The sequence below is a fragment of the Aethalodelphis obliquidens genome, unplaced genomic scaffold (genome assembly GCF_003676395.1).
Source record: "Aethalodelphis obliquidens isolate GAN/ISIS:26980383/991018 unplaced genomic scaffold, ASM367639v1 scaffold30, whole genome shotgun sequence".
NCBI classification, from domain to species: Eukaryota; Metazoa; Chordata; class Mammalia; order Artiodactyla; family Delphinidae; genus Aethalodelphis; species Aethalodelphis obliquidens.
Window position 1 is genome coordinate 17,291,276 of NW_020837974.1, and position 18,480 is coordinate 17,309,755.

General features: G+C 46.6%; 1 protein-coding gene across 1 annotated transcript in view; it reads right to left on the reverse strand.

Moving 5' to 3' along the window:
- IL21R (interleukin 21 receptor) overlaps positions 1-17,902 on the reverse strand; it is a 43,780-nt gene extending 25,878 nt beyond the window's left edge. Inside the window, exons 1-2 of the mRNA XM_027126561.1 lie at positions 16,986-17,902; positions 7,328-9,277 (exon numbers count right to left, since the gene is read on the reverse strand). The gene's annotated coding sequence lies outside the window, so the exon portion shown is untranslated. The remainder of the gene's footprint in view (positions 1-7,327; positions 9,278-16,985) is intronic.
- Positions 17,903-18,480: the final 578 nt, after the last annotated feature.

The window sequence follows — 18,480 nt, forward strand, 5'->3', positions numbered from 1 at the left end:
TGTTACACCAACACTGAGTATTGCATTTATTCTAGCTTTGCCTATGTCTTTTCATTCAAAGAGTATGTCAAAAGTACACAAAAACATGTTTTCAGCAATTTTATAAAGACTGAGTAATGCTGCAGAAACTAAAATATATTGCAACTTGAATACAATGCATTTTCTCTAAAAGCAATGACACAGCTTATTAAAATACTCACTTTGAACTTTATATCACCATCACTGAAACTAGGGAGAATTTTAAATCATAAAATAAACTATCAATTATAGAGAGGATATTAATTTTACATAGCAATGTATGATTCTGACAAATTTACCTTTACAAAGTAGAATGTAAATTAAGTAACTTTGTAGAAATCAACTGATACGTGATTCAGTATCAACATTCATATGTTGATACTGAATACTAATACTAATTTTGACCTCTATTTTAAGAAGAACCAACTTTGTTTCATTTTAAGAAGTCATAAGCCACACTGCAAAATTTATGGACTATTTTCCTTATTTAAAAAAAATTTTTTTAAGTATGGAGAAGTAGAATATGTGGGAAACAAATCCTACCTCTTGTGTCCTGGTATCTTCCCAGATGGCTTATCAAAAGGGGAATAAATACTTGCACAATTACCTTGTGCATAAGTCTAAAATCTACAAAAATATGCATCAGGCAATAACAGATTAATATACTGAGGTGTCAGATAAATTGCCAGATGTTGATGAAGATAGCTTGATTGATGGAGTAAACTACCTTCATTAAACTGGGGTACGTTTTATTGTTCTCAAAAAAGGAGACAATAATAGGTCACACTGTAATTCCATTTTTTTCTCCAGTGGAAGTACCTTTTGAATTTAGAAATTTTTTCACTTATAAAAGACACAAACAGGGCTTCCCTGGTGGCTCAGTGGTTGAGAGTCCCCCTGCCGATGCAGGGGACACGGGTTCGTGCCCCGGTCCGCGAAGATCCCACATGCCGCAGAGCGGCTGGGCCCGTGAGCCATGGCCGCTGAGCCTGCGCGTCCGGAGCCTGTGCTCTGCAGCGGGAGAGGCCACAACAGTGAGAGGCCCGCGAACCGCAAAAAAAAAAAAAAAAGACACAAACAAAAAGACAAATTGAAAAACAAGAATGGAAAAGAAACTGAAATGGGAGATTATATCTATATCTGTTATAGTTTCCTTCATATAATTATATATTTTATATAATTGTATATAAATATATAATATGTTAAACTATGTATATAATTATATACAACATATATAGAAAGAACTCCTACAAAACAATTATAAATAAATAACCCAGAACTCAATTTGTTTTTAAATGGACAAAAAGCTTAAGCAGACACTTCCTAAAAGAGGACATCCAAACAGCCAACAAGCATGTTAAAAAGGCTTAAAATCATTACTTATCAAAGAAATGCAAATTTATATCCCAATATGATAGCACTACACATCAGCCCAGAATGACTAAAATGAAAAACAAATTTCCCAGTGCTAAAAAGGATATGAACTAATCAAAACTCTCTATCTCTATTCAAGTTTCTCTGAGGAGTGTAAATTGGTACAACCACTTTGGAAAACTTCTGCTGAACAGGAGACCCAACAATTCCGTTTCTAGATTATGCACCAAAGAGCAAAACGTACATGTACATAAGCAGACGTGTACTGGAGTGCTCACAGCAGCATTATTTACCTCCCCAAACTGGAAAGAACCCAAGTTCTTGGTTCCCCTGTATCTTCTTTCGCTCACCGATGATTCAGGAATGGGACTCATTCAGATCCTTAAGCCGGTCATCGTTTCCAATGTGACCCAGGTGGGGACTGGGGTTTGAGAGTGAACGGTGAGGGGCGTGGTAAAATTAAAATGGCCCGTTTTCCATAGGGACCAAGAAGACATGAGGTTGTTGAAGAGGGACTCCCCAGCGGTGCCAGAAACAAGACCCAACAGGTCACCAGAAGGGGAAGTGTCAAGACTGAGGGACTTCCCGAGAGGGAACACAGAAGAAAGGGCTCCTAGTTTGTCCCTGGTCTCCAAGGACTTCTGCTCACCTGCCCTCCTCCTGCCCTCCTCCCTGACCTCCCTGCCTCCAGCTGTGGCCCCTCCAGCCCAGTCCTCATTCCAGCTATGTCTCTCCACGGCTCCCCACTGCCCTTCAGAGAAAGCCCCAAATTCCTCAGCCCAGCATTCAAAACATGTCAGGATCTGCCCCCCAACATTCCCTTTGCCCCTAGTCTTCATCCCGGACTCCAGGTTCTCCAGATCCCCGACATCTGGACATCTTCACAACATCCCCATTCATCTGGTTCTCACACCTTCGCACGTGCTGTTTCAGCCACCGGAACTGTCTGCTTCCCCTGGCTGTCTACCAGCTTCCTACTCAGGCTTCAAAAGCCAGTTCAAATGTCATCTCCTTTGTAACTCTTTGGCCTCTCCAAGGCATGAGTCACTCCTTCCTCTGGGGTCCGTCCTTCCACCAGAGCACACTGCTCATGGTGTTTTTGGCAACATTCTGAGCAATTTCTAGGCGGGAACCACGTGTTGCTTGGTTACTGCTGAATGGCAGTGGCTAACCAGAGCCTGACAAGACAGTAGGTGCTCAAAGCATTTGTTACATGAGTGACTAAACACAAGAAGATGCTTTCCATCATAATGGACTTTGAAGCTTACCCTCAATGTTGAAACCCATGTAGACTGTACACTCCAAAGATAAATCTTATTCTTTTTGACTCTTCTTTCTTGAATTCAGTGCACTGAGGATCTGTATGCACTTGATAAGCATAAAAGCTCCAGAGCTCCAACATTCTCCCCCCACCTCAGGGCCTGTGCACATGCCACTCCTTCTACCTAGAACACTTTCCCCCTCTGCTTCTTTACTTTCTTATCCTCAGGTTTCAGCTACAGTGTTGCCTCCTTAAAGAGGCAACCCTCTCTGTCTAAAATGCGTCTCCCCTGCAGTTCTGGGTGCCACACACCCCTCTTTGTTTGTCTCCTTCTTGGCAACTGTAACATTAGGATTCGTTTAGCAAATGTTCCTGGTTTTGTGTTTATGACCTGTCTCTATCCTGAAGCATAGGCTCCCAGAGGTTGGGAAATTTACCTATTTTGTTCACGCGGCATCCCTAGTGCGGAGAACAGGGCATGGAACATAACAGATACTTAACAAGGAGCTGACGAATGGTGAATGAGTGACAGAGGCTACAAATTGCTGTGTCCAGTCCTACAAGGAGCAAGCCCCAAGGCAGCCCCCAAGAGGTCTTGGTTTCTCCATCCACTTTGTCACTGTCCTCAGGAACTTCCCCCCACCCGGGGCAACACCCTCAGCTCCCAGGGTCTGAGTGACCATGACCGTTGTCATCAGATTAGCAGCAAGAAATTGTCATAGAGGGACGTTGGGTTGCCCAGGGTCACACAGCGAGTTCTTAAAGCGGAGCTCTCAGGCTGGGGAAGAACCAGCCTTGTGGCCCTGGATCCAGAAGGAGGCTCTGCCTCTAACTCCTAATGGGACCTTGGGCTCTTCTTTTCTCTGGGCCTCAGTTTCCTCATTTGTAGAATGGGGGCAGTGGCCCTGGCTGGGCTGAGGGAGCGTAAGGCGGGTGCTGGGCACACTGTAGGTGTGCGAGTATTGCAAGTTGCCTTTTACATAGTTTGGGGAGGGGGGCGGTGACAAAGGGCGGGTTGGGGGTGTCTGAGGACAGGTGTACCAAGACCCTGGGATGACAGCTTAGTCAGCAGGAGCTGAACGTGAGGGGAAAGGCCTGCCCAGCCTGTCCCACCTCTGAGCCTGTGGAAACTTTTAGTCCGTCTCTCTCTCCCAGCTGGGCCATGAATCCCTGTCCACGCAGCCTCTCCAAGCCTGACTGGCCTTTCCCTGCAGGAACTTCTCCAGCCTGTGCTGAGGCGCATGCCCTGCTCCCAGCAAACTCTTCCTTCCTGTGCCATCTCTATTTGCCCTTCACTGTGCTGGGCAACCCCAGCCAGACTGTGCAGCCTCCCTGGGCTCCGGTAGCCACACCTCACCCCAGCCCCATTTCCCCGCCCCCCTGACCAGGAGGGGCTCGCCGTAAGGCAGAGAAAAGAGGATGCTTCAACCAGGGCCGCTTGAGGTCATGAGGGGGGGATGGGGGCTGGGGTGGGGGGCGGGGCTGGCAACCTGCCCTTTATCCCATCCTGGCCCAGCATGCCCCCATCAGCCTGCCCTGGCCCTGGCCCAAGTAGACTGGGGGTTACTGGTTCATACTGGAGAAAGCCTGCAGGCCCCCGTCCCAGGCTACATCATCAAGCCCTCTTGGCACATGAGGAAATAGAGGCCCAGAGCCTTGCCCAGGGTCACAGAGCGAGGAGCGGCCAGGGCCCGAGCAGGGAGCCAGGCTGGTGCACTTGCCCCACCTCACTCGGGACGATATGAGTGGCCAGATCCTTCCTGGGGGCTGTGAGGACCCGCAGGCCAGGGCCCTTTTGCAGGTGGCCTGGCCATCGGGGGCCCTCAGAGGGACCTCTGCTCACACCCCGGGGAATATTGTCAGGTTGTTTCAGAAGTTCCAAGTTTACTCAGAGCTCTCATTTGAGCTGTCGTAAAAAGTCCCTATGGCCGGGCGCCAGGGCGAGAAGTGGGGGCGGTGCCACCTGTGAGCCATGAAGCGGGGGCTCCTCTCAGCCCCCCTCCCCCTGCCCCTGGGGGCTAGGGTGCCGCAGAAGGCACGGAAGGGGAGAAGCGGGGGAGGAAGGGGCTGTGATGGGGGGGAAGACCCCCCCCGCGAGAAAGTGTTTGTTCCCTTGTCTTCACAGCTTTCTTTCCTCTGCTTGTACATGACTCCCTGGGTGACCCTAGGAATCCCCAGCCCTCTCAGAGCCTCGGCTTCCCCATCTGAGAAAGGGGGGAGTAGAATCATCACAGAATGATCACTTGTTGAGGGCTGAGTATATGCCAGAAGCTACACCAAGTGTCCTGGGTAATAACAAGACGACTATTACCAATGACATTTAAAATAAAACACAGTAGCTGCTGTTTCTCGTGAGCCGCTGCTAAGCTCTTTCCCCTCAAAATGGCACTGGCTCTGTCTGTGTACCACTGAGTCCCCAGGACCTAGGACAGTGCTCAATAAATACACATTGAATAAAACCTCACAGCAAACCGAGATAGGCATTCTTATTTCCATATAACAGATAAGGAAACCAAAGGTTCAGAGAGGTTAAGTGACTCACTCCAGGTCACACAGGTACTACGTGATGGAGATGGTACTCGAACCTAGGTCTGACTGTTTTCAAAGCCCCAAATCACAATCGGTAGTGTGGTGATGAGCCAGATCCAGGGCTCCCCAGCTGACTGTGGAGACCTCCCAGCTGTGTGGAGAAGTTGAGCCATCATTCTGGCCTGCCAGGGTTCTCAAGGCACTGGCTCCCCTCGCTGGGAGGAAGGATGCCCTTTCTTCCTTCCTTCCTTTCATTCATTTATTTATCAGGCCCCAGGGTGGTCCTGATGCTGTGGAGAAGCTGGTCCCTCCCAAAGTTTCTGGTGGCCTGCTTTACTTGTTCTATCTTCTCTTAAACTGGGCCCCTCCTCCAGCAAGCCCCCTTCCTCTGCCTATAAGCCCCTTTGGGCTCCAGTCCCCACCTCCAACCCCTTTCCCTTCCTTGATGGGCAGGCGGGAGCCTGCAGCATCTGGGGCACATCCTTTGTCTTGTTCACCTGCCTCTCCTGGCCCGGGGTCTTGGCCACGTCCTAACATAAGGGCTCTTAGTTTCCTCCACCGCGGGGATGTGAGTATCCAGACTCCCTGCCAGGTGTGGGGCAGACAAGACTAGGGCTTCTGCTGAACCCACCATGGGGAACAGGTCATCGGGGCTCCCGCTCTGGGGTCTGCCCAGCCCCCTTGATCCAATGCCCCTCTCAGAAGGTGCCCCAGGACTATGACTCTTGCTTTTTTGTTATCCTGTCCAGCAGGTTGCCACCCTGGGGTTCCAAACCCAGCTCTGCATCTTATGGTCACAGCTGACCTGAGGCAAGCTTCTCCTCACTGAGGGGCAGTCTCCTCATCTGTGAAATGGGCTGAATGAGGCCACCAGCCTCACCTGGTGTTGTGAAGATGATGGGAGAGCTTCACACGCCTGTTGCATGCTGAGCGCTGGCCCCGGGAGGACCAGAACCCAGGCGGCTCAGGGAGGTGGGACCGACTGCACGTTCCCGAGTGTGTCCCTGCACCTTCCATGGCTCTGGAGCCTCCACAGGCTCCAGCCTCCTCATGATGCAGACTCCCTTCCTGGGCAGGACCCCAGCCAGCAGCTTTGATATTTTCATTCCCTCGAATCCTCACAACCAGCCCTACAAGGACGGAGCTGCCATTCTCCCCATTTCACAGATGAGAGAACCGAGGCTCCACGAGGCTAGAAGAAGCAGAGAAACTTGCCCAAGTTCACCCAGCCAGGAAGCCGCATGGCTGGATTTTGAACCCGCCAGGTTTTCCCCACTCTACCATGTGCTTCTAAAACCCCCGCACTTTCCCCCAGGGGAAAGCAGATGTCCTCCCAGGAGCAGCCCCTGACTTTTTAATGCCCCACCTGCCCTGGGTCCTCTGCATCCTAAGTTCCCCTCCAGGCATTTACTCACCTGCTCCTCTGCCAGGAGTGTGTCTGCCTGTTTCTTCCTTCCCCCTTTTTTCCCCAAGTCAAAATTCAACCCATCCTTCAAGGCTCAGCCTCCCTGAGTCTCCTCATTCCCCTCTCCTCCGCACACACAGAACGGATTTGCCTCTCAGAATCAGCACATCCGCTGTGTTTTCAGGGGAAAGATGAGGAGATAGCATGTGGAGGGCAGGACCAGCCTCCAAGTCACCTGCCGACCCTGCTACGTACTGGTTGAGTCACCTTGGGAAAATCACTCTACCTCTCAGAACCTGTATTTATCTGTGAAATGGGCACACCAACGCATCTTAAAGGATTTAGATAAAATAAAGGAGATAAAACACAGAACCTGGTACAAAGTCGATGCCTCCCCACTTCCCCAAACAGACCCCGTCACACTCATGCCCACCCCTGCCCGGCTCAGCTGCCCAGAACCATGGTGACTGTCACATCATGTTCAGTCTGGAACCAGCTTTCCCTCCCCAGCCCCTGCCTTTTGGAGGCTGGTTTCCACAACCTCAGGGGGTCATCTCAGCCATGCCTATGCCTCTGCCTCTAGGTCCCTGGGGCCTCTTGAAGACCCATAGAGAGGCACGCCAGGCAGGTGAACTGTCCCCAGGTGTGATGAGGCCACAGGACCCCTGCACGTCTTCCTGGGCAGAGAAGGTACCTCCCCCCCAACGCCCCCTCCAGAGCGGTAGCTAGAGGTGAGTTACCTGCTGTCCTACTTCTTTCTCAGAAATCCATTCTCTCTGTGCTTCGGGCAATCCGGTGGGCTCCCAGGGGACGGCAGCTGGGCTTGGCGTGAGGGATGGGGGTCTGGGAGAACAGGCAGGGGACTGGGGTGGGAAGCTGAAACCTGCCCCAAGTCACCGACCAGACAGCACAAGACCTGTCACCCAGACGGACGGCAGCTGGGCTCCGGGCAGGCGGGCCACGCAGAGGCAAAGGCAACCATCAGTCACGTCCCAAGGAGGTCACACACGGACAGAAGACAGAGGTTGCTGGGCAGGGACCGGTCAGCTGCATGGGGGATGGACTGACAGCAGCCAAGGGCTGGCCCGCCAGTCAGACAGGAGAAGCCAAGCAAAGAGGTAGCTGGCCACCCAGGCAGACAGACAGACAGCCGTGTGGCTGTCAGTCACGCGCAGGGAGAAGCAGGCAGACAGTCGGACCCCGAGCCCTTCGGTCGCTCAGCAGAGAGACGCCAGTGGGTCCGCCAGAGGCGGTGCCTGCCAACCCAGCCCCACCGCGTGCTCAGGGTGGGGAGGAAGGGGAGGATGTGGTGAGCCGCTCCCCAGGCCCCGCCCACAGAGCAGCCGGCTCCTCCCCCAGGGAGCGAGAAAGAGGTGGGAGGGGGCCCGGCCCCAGGGCAAGGCCCACTGCTCACCAAAGGTCGCCCGCTAGGAAGACATTTGGGGCCACCGGCGTGACGTTTGCCTCCTGCGGACGGGTGACAAGACCCCCACAGGCCTCACAGTCTTGACCTTTAAGGCGGGCAGGGGGGCGGTGAGCCGCCGCTTCTCCCAGCTGTGGAAACTGAAGCTCCGAGGGGAGAGGAGGTGGCACAGCGAGACCCGCGAGGTCCCCAGGGGTCTCAGCTCAGAGAGAAGCATGAGAACGCAGAGACCTGCCCAAGGTCCCATGGAGAGGCAATGGCCCCTCTTCTGGAGTTTGCACGCTGGCCGGCTTCACTCCTCTCGCTGCCTGCCTGGCCCAGCAGAGGTCTGAGTTCCGGACCCCCTCCCAGACTCCCTGAGCCTTTTTCCTTTGAATCCGGCTTCCTGCTGCAATGCTGCAGGGAGCAGGATGCTGTCTCCGTGCCTTTGAGAAGACAATCCCTTGGGCATGTCACATCACCCCTCTGAATGCCTCGCTTTGCCCGTCTGTCAAATGGGGAGACCTAGCCGTTTTACACATGGGAACTCAGGAAGAAAATAGAGAAAAGAAATTCTCAAGAGAATTCTTGTCTTGCTGACAAGCCAAGGGCCCGTGAGAGGGTCAGATGTCTCTTGCAAACATTTATGAAACCTGGGGACAAAATTCAGCAAGTTCACACCCAGCAGCCTCAAAGAGCTGGTGCTACCACAACTACTACTATTAGTATCTTGCATTTTTTAGGCACTAGGTGATCTCATTTATTCTACAAACCCTGTGAGGCAAATAAGATTATGACTATTTATGTTACAGTGGGAGAAACCAAGGCTTAGAGGGGTGACATGTCACACTAGCCAAGAAGTGTCAGAGCTGGGATTTGAACCTGGGTCGATCAGATTCCTAAGGCTGTGGAAATGGGCCCAAACACTTCATCCTTGAAATGTTACCAGGGTGGATGGGGGCTGTTTTGTGCTGTTTTAATGACACAGGTTGGCTCAAACACACATGCCATCTCTCCCCAGCTGACTCATTTTTGGGAAATAATTTGCAGCTAAGCCACATGACCGCTCCAGAGAAAAAGAGAAAGCATCTTGTTATTTATTCTTTTTTTTTTTCTTTTTCTAGTTGTTTCTGAGGAACTTGGTACAAATTCCCCTGTGGCCGGTTCAAAAGATGTTTGCCCTAAAGACATTCTCTTCCTCACAACCAAAATAACTTGTATTCTCTGGAGCACGTTTCTGGAGAGGAAGCCAGCTTTTCTTTGTCTCTTGATCTTCAGGGTGAGTTTTCTGATACCATGGATGAAAGATCAAGAGAAGGAGTAGTTAAAAAAAAAAAAAAAGAGCTAATATTTGCTGAAAGCTGATTCTGTGCCAGGGTTTTAAGGACTTTAAAGGTGTATCACCTCACTTAAACCTCAGAATAACATGAGAAGGTAGTTATTATTACCATCATCAACATCATCCCTATTTTACAGATAAGGAAACCAAGGCTCAGAGAGGTTAAGTGACTTGTTCAAGGTCACACAGCTGGTGCTGGTGGAGATGAGATTTGAACTCAGTCATTTGGGCTCCTGAGTTTACATTCTTGATCACTGCACTACACTGCTTCTGGATGTATGTTAACCCAGGGATATTCAGTCCCTCTTCCCACCCTCCCTCCCAGCTGCCTGCCTTCCACCCACCCATTCACCCACCCACCCCCTCTTGCATTCTTCTACCCATGCACCCACGCAGCCCAACCCACCCATTCTCTCCTTCCGGCCTTCTACCCGCCGACATTGAACATGCCCTTGGCTAGGTACTGGGGACATTCTCCAGAAATACACAAGAGTGGTGGCCCTCATGGAGCCTGTATTCTGGTGGGGAGAGACAGACAAAAAGAAGTAATGGACAAACTAAATGCAAACTATACTGTCATAGAAAACAGATGATAGGTCTAGGTAGTGACACAGAGGGGGCACCCTGGATGGTAAGAAATACCCCAGCCACAGGGGAAGCATTTTAGGCAGAAGGTCCTGCAAGTGCAAAGGCACTGAGGTGGGAGGGAGTGTGGCTCGCTCCAGGAACTTGGGAACAGTGTGGGGAATAGAGTGAACAAGCAAAGGAATGCTAGGAGACGGAGTCGTGGAAGTCCCACATCCTGCACACCACCTAGGACCTTGCAGGATGGGGTGAAGGAGGTAGATTTGGCTCCAAGGGAAAATGGATGTCATCCGAGGTTTCATCAGAGGAGTGGCTTAATCCAATCTACATTTTCAAAAGAGTGCTCCGGCCATGATTTAGGGAGTGGGTAAGATGCAGCAGTGGCAACTTAACCCTTTGTGTTTAAAAAGTAGATGCTTTTGGAGATGGAAAGTTAACAGCTGCCATGTCCTTTGGGGTGAACCTGAGTCCCCTTAGAAATAGATCTGTGTTGAGGGAAGGGTCCCTTAAGGGACCCCTCTAGGTCAGTTCCTGTCTCGCGAATGTGGCTCAGGAGGTCTCAGAAGAGGGTGAAATAAGATCTCTCAACACCCTCTCAACACCCCTGAGTATTTAAAGCTGGTCAGTGGGGAGGAAGTGGTTAAATTTGCATTTCAGCCAAGGGGACTACTGGGAAAAAAATAATTGACACAGCCCCTCCTTCAACCCATTTCCTCTTTTTTATTTTAGCAGTTTTATTGAGGTATAATTTACACAGCATAAAATTCACCCATTGAAAGTGTACAATTCAATGATTTTTAGTAAGTTTACTGAGCTTTGCAACCGTCGTCACTGCTATCTAATTTTTTGAACATTTCCAAAAAGGTCCCTTGTTCCTGTTTGCAGTCAATCCTGTTCCCACTCCCAGCCCCAGTAATCTCCTTTCTGTCTCTACTGATTTTCCTTTTTCCTTTTTGGGTATTCTGTATAAATTGAATCACGCATGTGGTCTATTGTGTCTGCTTTCTTTTCTTTTGCGTAACGTGTGTGAGTTTCTTCTGTGTGGTAGCATGGACTTCATTCATTTTTATGCCCGAGTAATACTCCATTGCACAGATATGCTACATTTGGTTATTCCATTCATCAGCTGGTGGAAGTTGGATTGTGTTCACTTTATCTTTATTACGAATAATACGGCTATGAACATATCCGTGCAAATCTATGTGCAGACCTGCATTTCAAATCTTGCGGATATACACCCAGGAGTGGATTGCTGGGTCATTCTATGTTTAACTTACCGAAGAGCTGACAAACAGATTTCCACAGCAGCCACGCCATTTTACACTGCCACCAGCAATGTATGAGAACTCCAATTTCTCCACGTCATTGCCAACACTTACTATTTTCCTTTTTTTTTTTTTACTAGAGCCATCTTGGTGTGTATAAAGTGGTATCTCATTGTGGTTTTGCTTTGCATTTCCCTAATGGTTAATGGTGTTGAACATATTTTCATGTGCTTGGTAGTCATTTATACACCTTCTTTGGAGAAATATCTATTCAAGTCCTTTGCCTGTTTTTAACTTGGGCTGTGCTATAGACTGTCTGTTCTCCCCCATAATCACATGTGGAAATCCTACCCCTCAAATGTAATGGTATTAGAAGGTGGGGCCTCTGAGAGATGATTAGGTCATGAGGGCAGAGCCTTCATGAATGAGAATAGTGCCCTTATGAACAAGACACTAGAAAGATAAGTTACTCCTTCTGCCGTGTGAGGACACAACAGTCTATAAACAAGGAAGCGGGCTCTATCGAATCTGCTGGCACCTTGATGTTGGACTTCCCAGTCTCCAGAATTGTGAGAAGTAAATTCTGTTGTTAATAAGCCACCTAGTCTACTGGATTTTGTTATAGCAGCCCGAACAGACTAAGACAGATTGTTTGTCATTTTGTTGTTGAGTTGTAAGAGTTCTTTATATATTCTGGATACTAGACCCTTATCAGATATATGATTTGCAAATACTTTCTCCCATTCTGTGGTCATCTTTTCACTTTCTTATAGTTTTTAATGTTTATGAAGTACAATTTATCTCTTTTGTTCTTTTGGTGCCCATCCTCTTGGTGTCATGTCTATGAGTCTATCACCAAATCTAAGGACATGAAGATATACCCTTATACCTTCCTCTAAGAGTTTTATTTTGTTAGCTCTTATATTTAAGTCTCTAATCCACTTTATATTGATTTTTGTATATGATGTAAGGGTCCATGTATGTAGATAACCAGTTGTCCCAGCACCTGCTTGTTGAAGAGACTATTCTTTCCCCATTGAATTGTCTTGGCATCCTTGTCAAAAGTCACTGTCCATACATGCATGGATTTATTTCTAGACTCTTGATTAAATTCCATTGATCTCTATTTCTGTCCTTATGCCAGTATTACACTGTTTTGATTACTGTAGATTTGTAGTAAGTTCTGAAATTGGGAGCTTGAGCCCTCCAACTTTGTTGTTCTTTTTAAAGATTGTTTTGGCTATTCTGCGCCCTATGCAATTTCATATGAATTTTAGGATCAACTTTTCCATTTCTGAAAGAGCAAAAGGTTATTGGGATTTTGACAGGGATTGCACTGAATCTAGATGTTGTTTTGAGGAAAAGTGCCATCTTAACAATGCTAATTCTTCCATTACATGAACATGGGATGCTTTTTCATTTACTTAGATCTTTAATTTCTTTCAGCAATGTTCTGTAGTTTCCAGTGTATAAGTCTTTCACCTCCTTGGTTAAATCTATTCCTAAGTGTATTATTATTTTTGATACTATTATATATGGAATTGTTTTCTTGATTTCCTTTTTGGATTGCTCATTGTTAGTGTATATAAACACAGCTAACTTTTGTGTTAATCTTGTACCCTGCCATTTTGCTTAATTTGTTTATTCGCTCTAATAATTTTTTGGTGAATTCTTAAGGATTTTCTAGCTATAGTATTATGTCATCTGCAAATAGTGGTATTTTACCTCTTCCTTTCCAGTTTCTTTTATTTCTTTTTCTTGCTGAATTGCTCTGGCAAAATCCTTCAGTGCGATGTTGAATAGCAGTGGTGACAGCAGGCACCCTTCTTTCTGATCTTAGGGGAAAAGCTTTTGGTGTATCATTCATCATGTGTGATGTTAACTGTGGGTTTTTCACATATGGCCTTTATGACATTGAGGGACTTCCATTCTATTCCTAGTTTGCTAAGTGTTTTTTTTATCATGAAAGAGTATTGAATTTAATCAAATGCTTCTCTTTTTTTGCATCAGTTGAGATCAGCATGTGGGTTTTCCTTCATTTTATTAATGTGGTGTACTACATTGATTAATTTTTTGTTGAACAACCCTTGGATTCCTGGGAAAACCCTACTTGGTCATGGTGTATAATCCTCTTAACATGCGATAGGATTCAGTTTGCTGGTATTTTGTTGAAGATTTTACATCTGTATTCATAAAGGATATTGGCACATAATGTAGTTTTCTTTTCTTCTGCTGCTTTTATCTGGCTTTGGTATTATAGAATGACTTAGGAAGTATTCCCTCCTCTTCTATTTTGTCGAAGAGTTTGAGGAGGATTGATGTTAATTCTTCCTTAAATGTTTGGTAAAAGTTATCAGTGAAGCATTTCTGACTCTGGACTTTTCTTCGTTAAGAGGTTTTTGATTAGTGATTCAACTATTTTTTTCTTATGTATCTGTTTAGATTTTCTTTCCTTTTTTTTGAGTCAGTTTTGGTAATTTATGTCTTTTTAGGAGTCTTTCCATTTCTAAATGGATAGTTAGGTTATCTAATTTTTGACATACAATTTTTATTCTCTTATAATCTTTTTTCTGTAAGGTTGGTAATAATGGCCTCATTTCCACTTCTAATTTTAGTCTGTTGCATCTTCTCTTTTTTGCTTAGTTCAGCTAAAGGTGTGTCAATTTTGTTGATCTTTTCAAAGAAACAACTCTTGGTTTTGTTGATCCTCTTCACTGTTTTTCTATACTTTGTTTCATTTGTCCCCACTTTAATCGTTTTTATTTCCTTCCTCTGCCAGTTTTGGGTTTAATTTGCTCTTCTTTTTCTAGTTCCTTAAGGTGTACAGTTAGGTTACTGATTTGTAGTAACAAATGGTGGAGGCCATTCAGATATTCTCTCTGGCCCTTTCCCTCCTCTCCTTCTGGGACTCTTATAAATCATAGGTTGTTATACTTAATGGGGCCCTACAAGTCCGTTAGGCTCTGTTCACTTTTCTTCACTCTTTTTTTCCTTTATGCACCTCAAACTGGATAATTTCAATTTGCCTATCTTCAAGCCACTGATTCTTTGTTCTACCTGCTGCAAATCTGATGTTGAACCCCTCTGGTAAATTTCTCATTTCAGTGTTTACTTTTCAGCTCCAGAATTTTTATTTGGTTCCTTTGTATAATTTCTTTTTATTAATATTTTCTATCTGTTCATACATCATTCTGGTTTCCCTTAGTTCTTCATCCATGGTTTCCTTTAGCATTTTGTGCATATTTAAGACACCAGATTTAAAATCTTTATCTAGTAAGCCCAATGTCTGGATTTCCTCGGGGACAGTTTCTGTCGTTTTCCTTTTTGGTTTGTGTTTTCCTATCTGAATGGGCCATGCTTTCCTATGTCTTTTATGCCCTATTGTTATTGTTATTGTTGAAAACTGGACATCTTGAACATTGTAATGTGATAACTCTGGAAATTAGATTCTCCCCTGCCCTTCTGCCCCAACAGGGTTTGCTTTTGTTGTTTGCTTTGGCTGCAGCCATCCATTTGTTGAGTGACTTTTCCAATCTATTTTTGCAAATACTGTATTATTCCTTGTTGTTGTATATTCACTGAAGTCTCCACTCCATTCCATTATCTTGGCAGTCAGCCAGCGATCTGATAGAGATTTCCTTAAACACCTGGAGCCAAAATGAATAAGGCACACAGAACAAAAACTACTTTCTCAATCTTTAGAGATTGGCTGGGACACTTCTTCAATGCTTAGCCAGGCTGACTATAACTGCACTTTAGCTTTCACCTTAGCGTTTCACCTGCTTGTGAAGAATCCAAAGATTAGCCAGAGGTGCAAACCTAGGGTCTTCTCAGATCTTTTCTGTGCTGCATTCAGCCCTGGGCACATGCATTGCATTCCAGATTCCCTGGTATATGTGGAAGCCTTTCAATGCCTTTGTATTTTCCTCTCCAGCCTCCTCCTTCCCAGGCTTTTTGGTCTGTCTGTGCTTGCTCTGTCCATCACCCCTTGCCCCAGTTGGGCAGTATATGTCTTTAAATTATTTCAACAGACACTACCTAGGAAGCAGCTCCAGTCTTGAAAGAGTTTCAAAGGGGGGGCATGACGAAGGCAAATGCCCAAGGCAGTCCCTCAGGAAGCTACCAGACAGATCAAAAGGTACAACCACAATTCTTTGAGAACAAAGTCTGTATTGCCCTTTCCTGTTCTAGCAAATCACACCCAAAATGTAGACCACTGTTCCCACCCCCCCCCCCCCCACTCACTGAGCTGGGGAATAGGAAATAGTAAGCAGATAAGCAAAAATGCCACAATACATTCTTAGCAAATACTGAGTCTCTTTCTTCATCAAGGAGGCCCCCTGGTTGCTTTACAGTTTTGATTAGATTCCAGAAAAAAAGTTGATTCTGACAGGTTTTGCCAGCTTAATGCTTGTGTCAGTGGAAAGACTGAGCCTTGAAATTCTCTACGTTTTAAAGTTTATTAAAGTGCAATTTCCCAATTATTTGTCCCTTCTGTGGATTGCACTTTTGGTGCATGTCTAAGAGCAATGTGCCTAGCCCAAGGTAACAAAAATTCTCCTTATGTTTTCTTCTAAAGGTTTCATTGTTTTAGTTCTTATGATTAGCACCATTGTTCATTTTGAGTTAATGTTTGTGTGTAGTCTGAGATAATCTAAACTTATCTTTTTGCGTGTGAATATCCAGTTGTCCCAGCATAATACGTTACAAGGATTGTCTTTTCCCCATGGAATTACCTTGGCACCTATTAACTATAAATGTATGGGTTTATTTCTGTACTCTCTATTCTGTTCCATTGCTTTAAGTCTATCTGTGTGTCAGTACCACACTGTCTGGATTACAGTAGTTTTTAAAAAAATTTTTTTTATAAACATCTTTATTGGAGTATAATTGCTTTACAATGGTGTGTTAGTTTCTGCTTCATAACAAAGTGAATCAGTTATACATACACATATGTTCCCATATCTCTTCCCTCTTGCATCTCCCTCCCTCCCACCCTCTCTATCCCACCCCTCTAGGTGGTCACAAAGCACCGAGCTGATCTCCCTGTGCTAGGCGGCTGCTTCCCACTAGCTATCTACCTTACGTTTGGGAGTGTATATATGTCCACGCCACTCTCTCACTTTGTCCCAGCTTACCCTTCCCCCTCCCTATATCCTCAAGTCCATTCTCTAGTAGGTCTTGGATTACAGTAGCTTTGTAGCAAGTTTTGAAATTGGGAAGTGAAAGTCATGCAACTTTACTTTGCTTTTTCAGAATTGTTTTGCCTATTCTGGTTCCTTTGGATTTCTGTATAAATTTTAGGATTAGCTTGTTAATTTCTGCAAAAATATCTGCTGGGATTTTGACAAGGATTGTGTCGAATCTATAGATCAATTGGGGGACATGTGCCATCTTAAAAATATTGTATCTTCCAATCCATGCCCATGAACTAGCTCTCCATTTATTTACATCTTTTAAAATCTCTCTCAGGCACCTCCTTCCGCATCCATTTCCTTTTGAGGCCCAACATTGTAGGTCTCCTTTGATGGACCAAATGGTCTGCTGAGGACTCTAGCCAAGGAAGGGCAGGAGGTGTTACACTGAGAACTCACCATAGCAGAAGGTAACGTCTAGAGGGTGGTGGCAGGAGGGCTGGGCTGTACACACATGTGGCTGAGACTTGGAACCATCTTTTCATTCTGTTACGCTGTTACAGTGGATTTATTTCAAGAGCAGTGGCTGAACATAAAGGTAAAACTAATAAACGGTGCCCCCAGTTACGAGTAACACAGAAGGGAAATGATTATCCTGCTTTCAAGACTCACCTTGGTGTGTTTGAGGCTGTGGACCAAACAGGACTCTCATTCAAGCAGATGATGATAACGTCTTAGAATTTTCTAAATCTCTTCCTCAAATTAGTCTCCCTGGTGGGCTGATCAGATTGCCCAGCCATGGATCACATTATTGCTGTTTGAGGCAGGAAGGATGTCTTGGTTGGGTTCCCCCAGAAGCAATTTCTTTTTAATTAATTAATTAATTAATTTTTGGCTGCATTGGGTCTTCGTTGCTGCCCGCAGGCTTTCTCTAGATACGGCGAGCGGGGGCTACTCTTCGTTGTGGTGCGCAGGCTTCTCGTTGTGGTGGCTTCTCTTGTTGCGGAGCCAGAAGCAATTTATAAGACAAGGATTCAAGTGCACGTGATGGATTTGAGAGGTGATCCCAGAAAACATCTGCAGGCCAGTCAGCAAGTGAGGCACGGCCGGGCAGGAAGCCAACAGGGAGCTCTAAGAGCGGGTTAGTGCTGTGGCAACTGGAACTTAATCCAGTTAACTTCTCCAACTTGTCCCAGACGAGGAGCAGGGAAGCCGGGGTATTTCTTCACTAGGACCCCACCTGCCATTAGTAGAGGGCTGCTTCCAGGGGCAGTTCAGCTGCCCTCCTGTGTGTACCTGCAGTCAACAATAAGGCTTCGGGCTACTAGTTGCAAGTATTTGCAATAAGAACCCCTCAGTGTGTAGAGCTGAGATGATGAGGGTGAGGCTCCAACGTTGGCTGCAGGGCAAATGGCAGCCACTGCTAATTGCCTCCCAGCTTCCTTCCTGCCCTTCTTCCTCATATTAGAATCACAGTGTAGAGAGACTGGGGAGTAGAAGGACATGTGCTCACTCCCTCTTGCGACAGCACCGGAATCACAACTAATTGCTGAACAATCATCGACAGAAGGACACGGGAACTCACCAAAAAAGATACCCCACATCCAAAGACAAAGGAGAAGCTGCAGTGAGACAGTAGGAAGGGCAAAATCACAATAAAATCAAATCCCATAACTGCTGGGTCGGTTACTCACAAACTGGAGAACACTTATACCACGGAAGTCCACCCACTGGAGTGAAGGTTATGAGCCCTACGTCAGGCTTCCCAACCTGGGGGTCCGGCAATGGAGGAGGAATTCCTAGAGAATCAGACTTCGAAGGCTAACGGGATTTGATTGCAGGACTTTGACAAGACTGGGGGAAACAGAGACTCCACTCTTGGAGGGCACACACAAAGTAGTGTGTGCATCGGGACCCAGGGGAAGGAGCAGTGACCCCGGGGGAGACTGAACCAGACCTACCTGCTTGTGTTGGAGGGTCTCCTGCAGAGGCGGGGGTTGGCTGTGGCTCACCGTGGGGACAAGGACACTGGCAGCAGAAGTTCTGGGAAGTGCTCCTTGGTGTGAGCCCTCCCAGAGTCTGCCATTAGCCCCATCAAAGAGCCCAGGTAGGCTCCAGTGTTGGGTTGCGTCAGGCCAAACAACCAACAGGGAGAGAACCCAGCCCC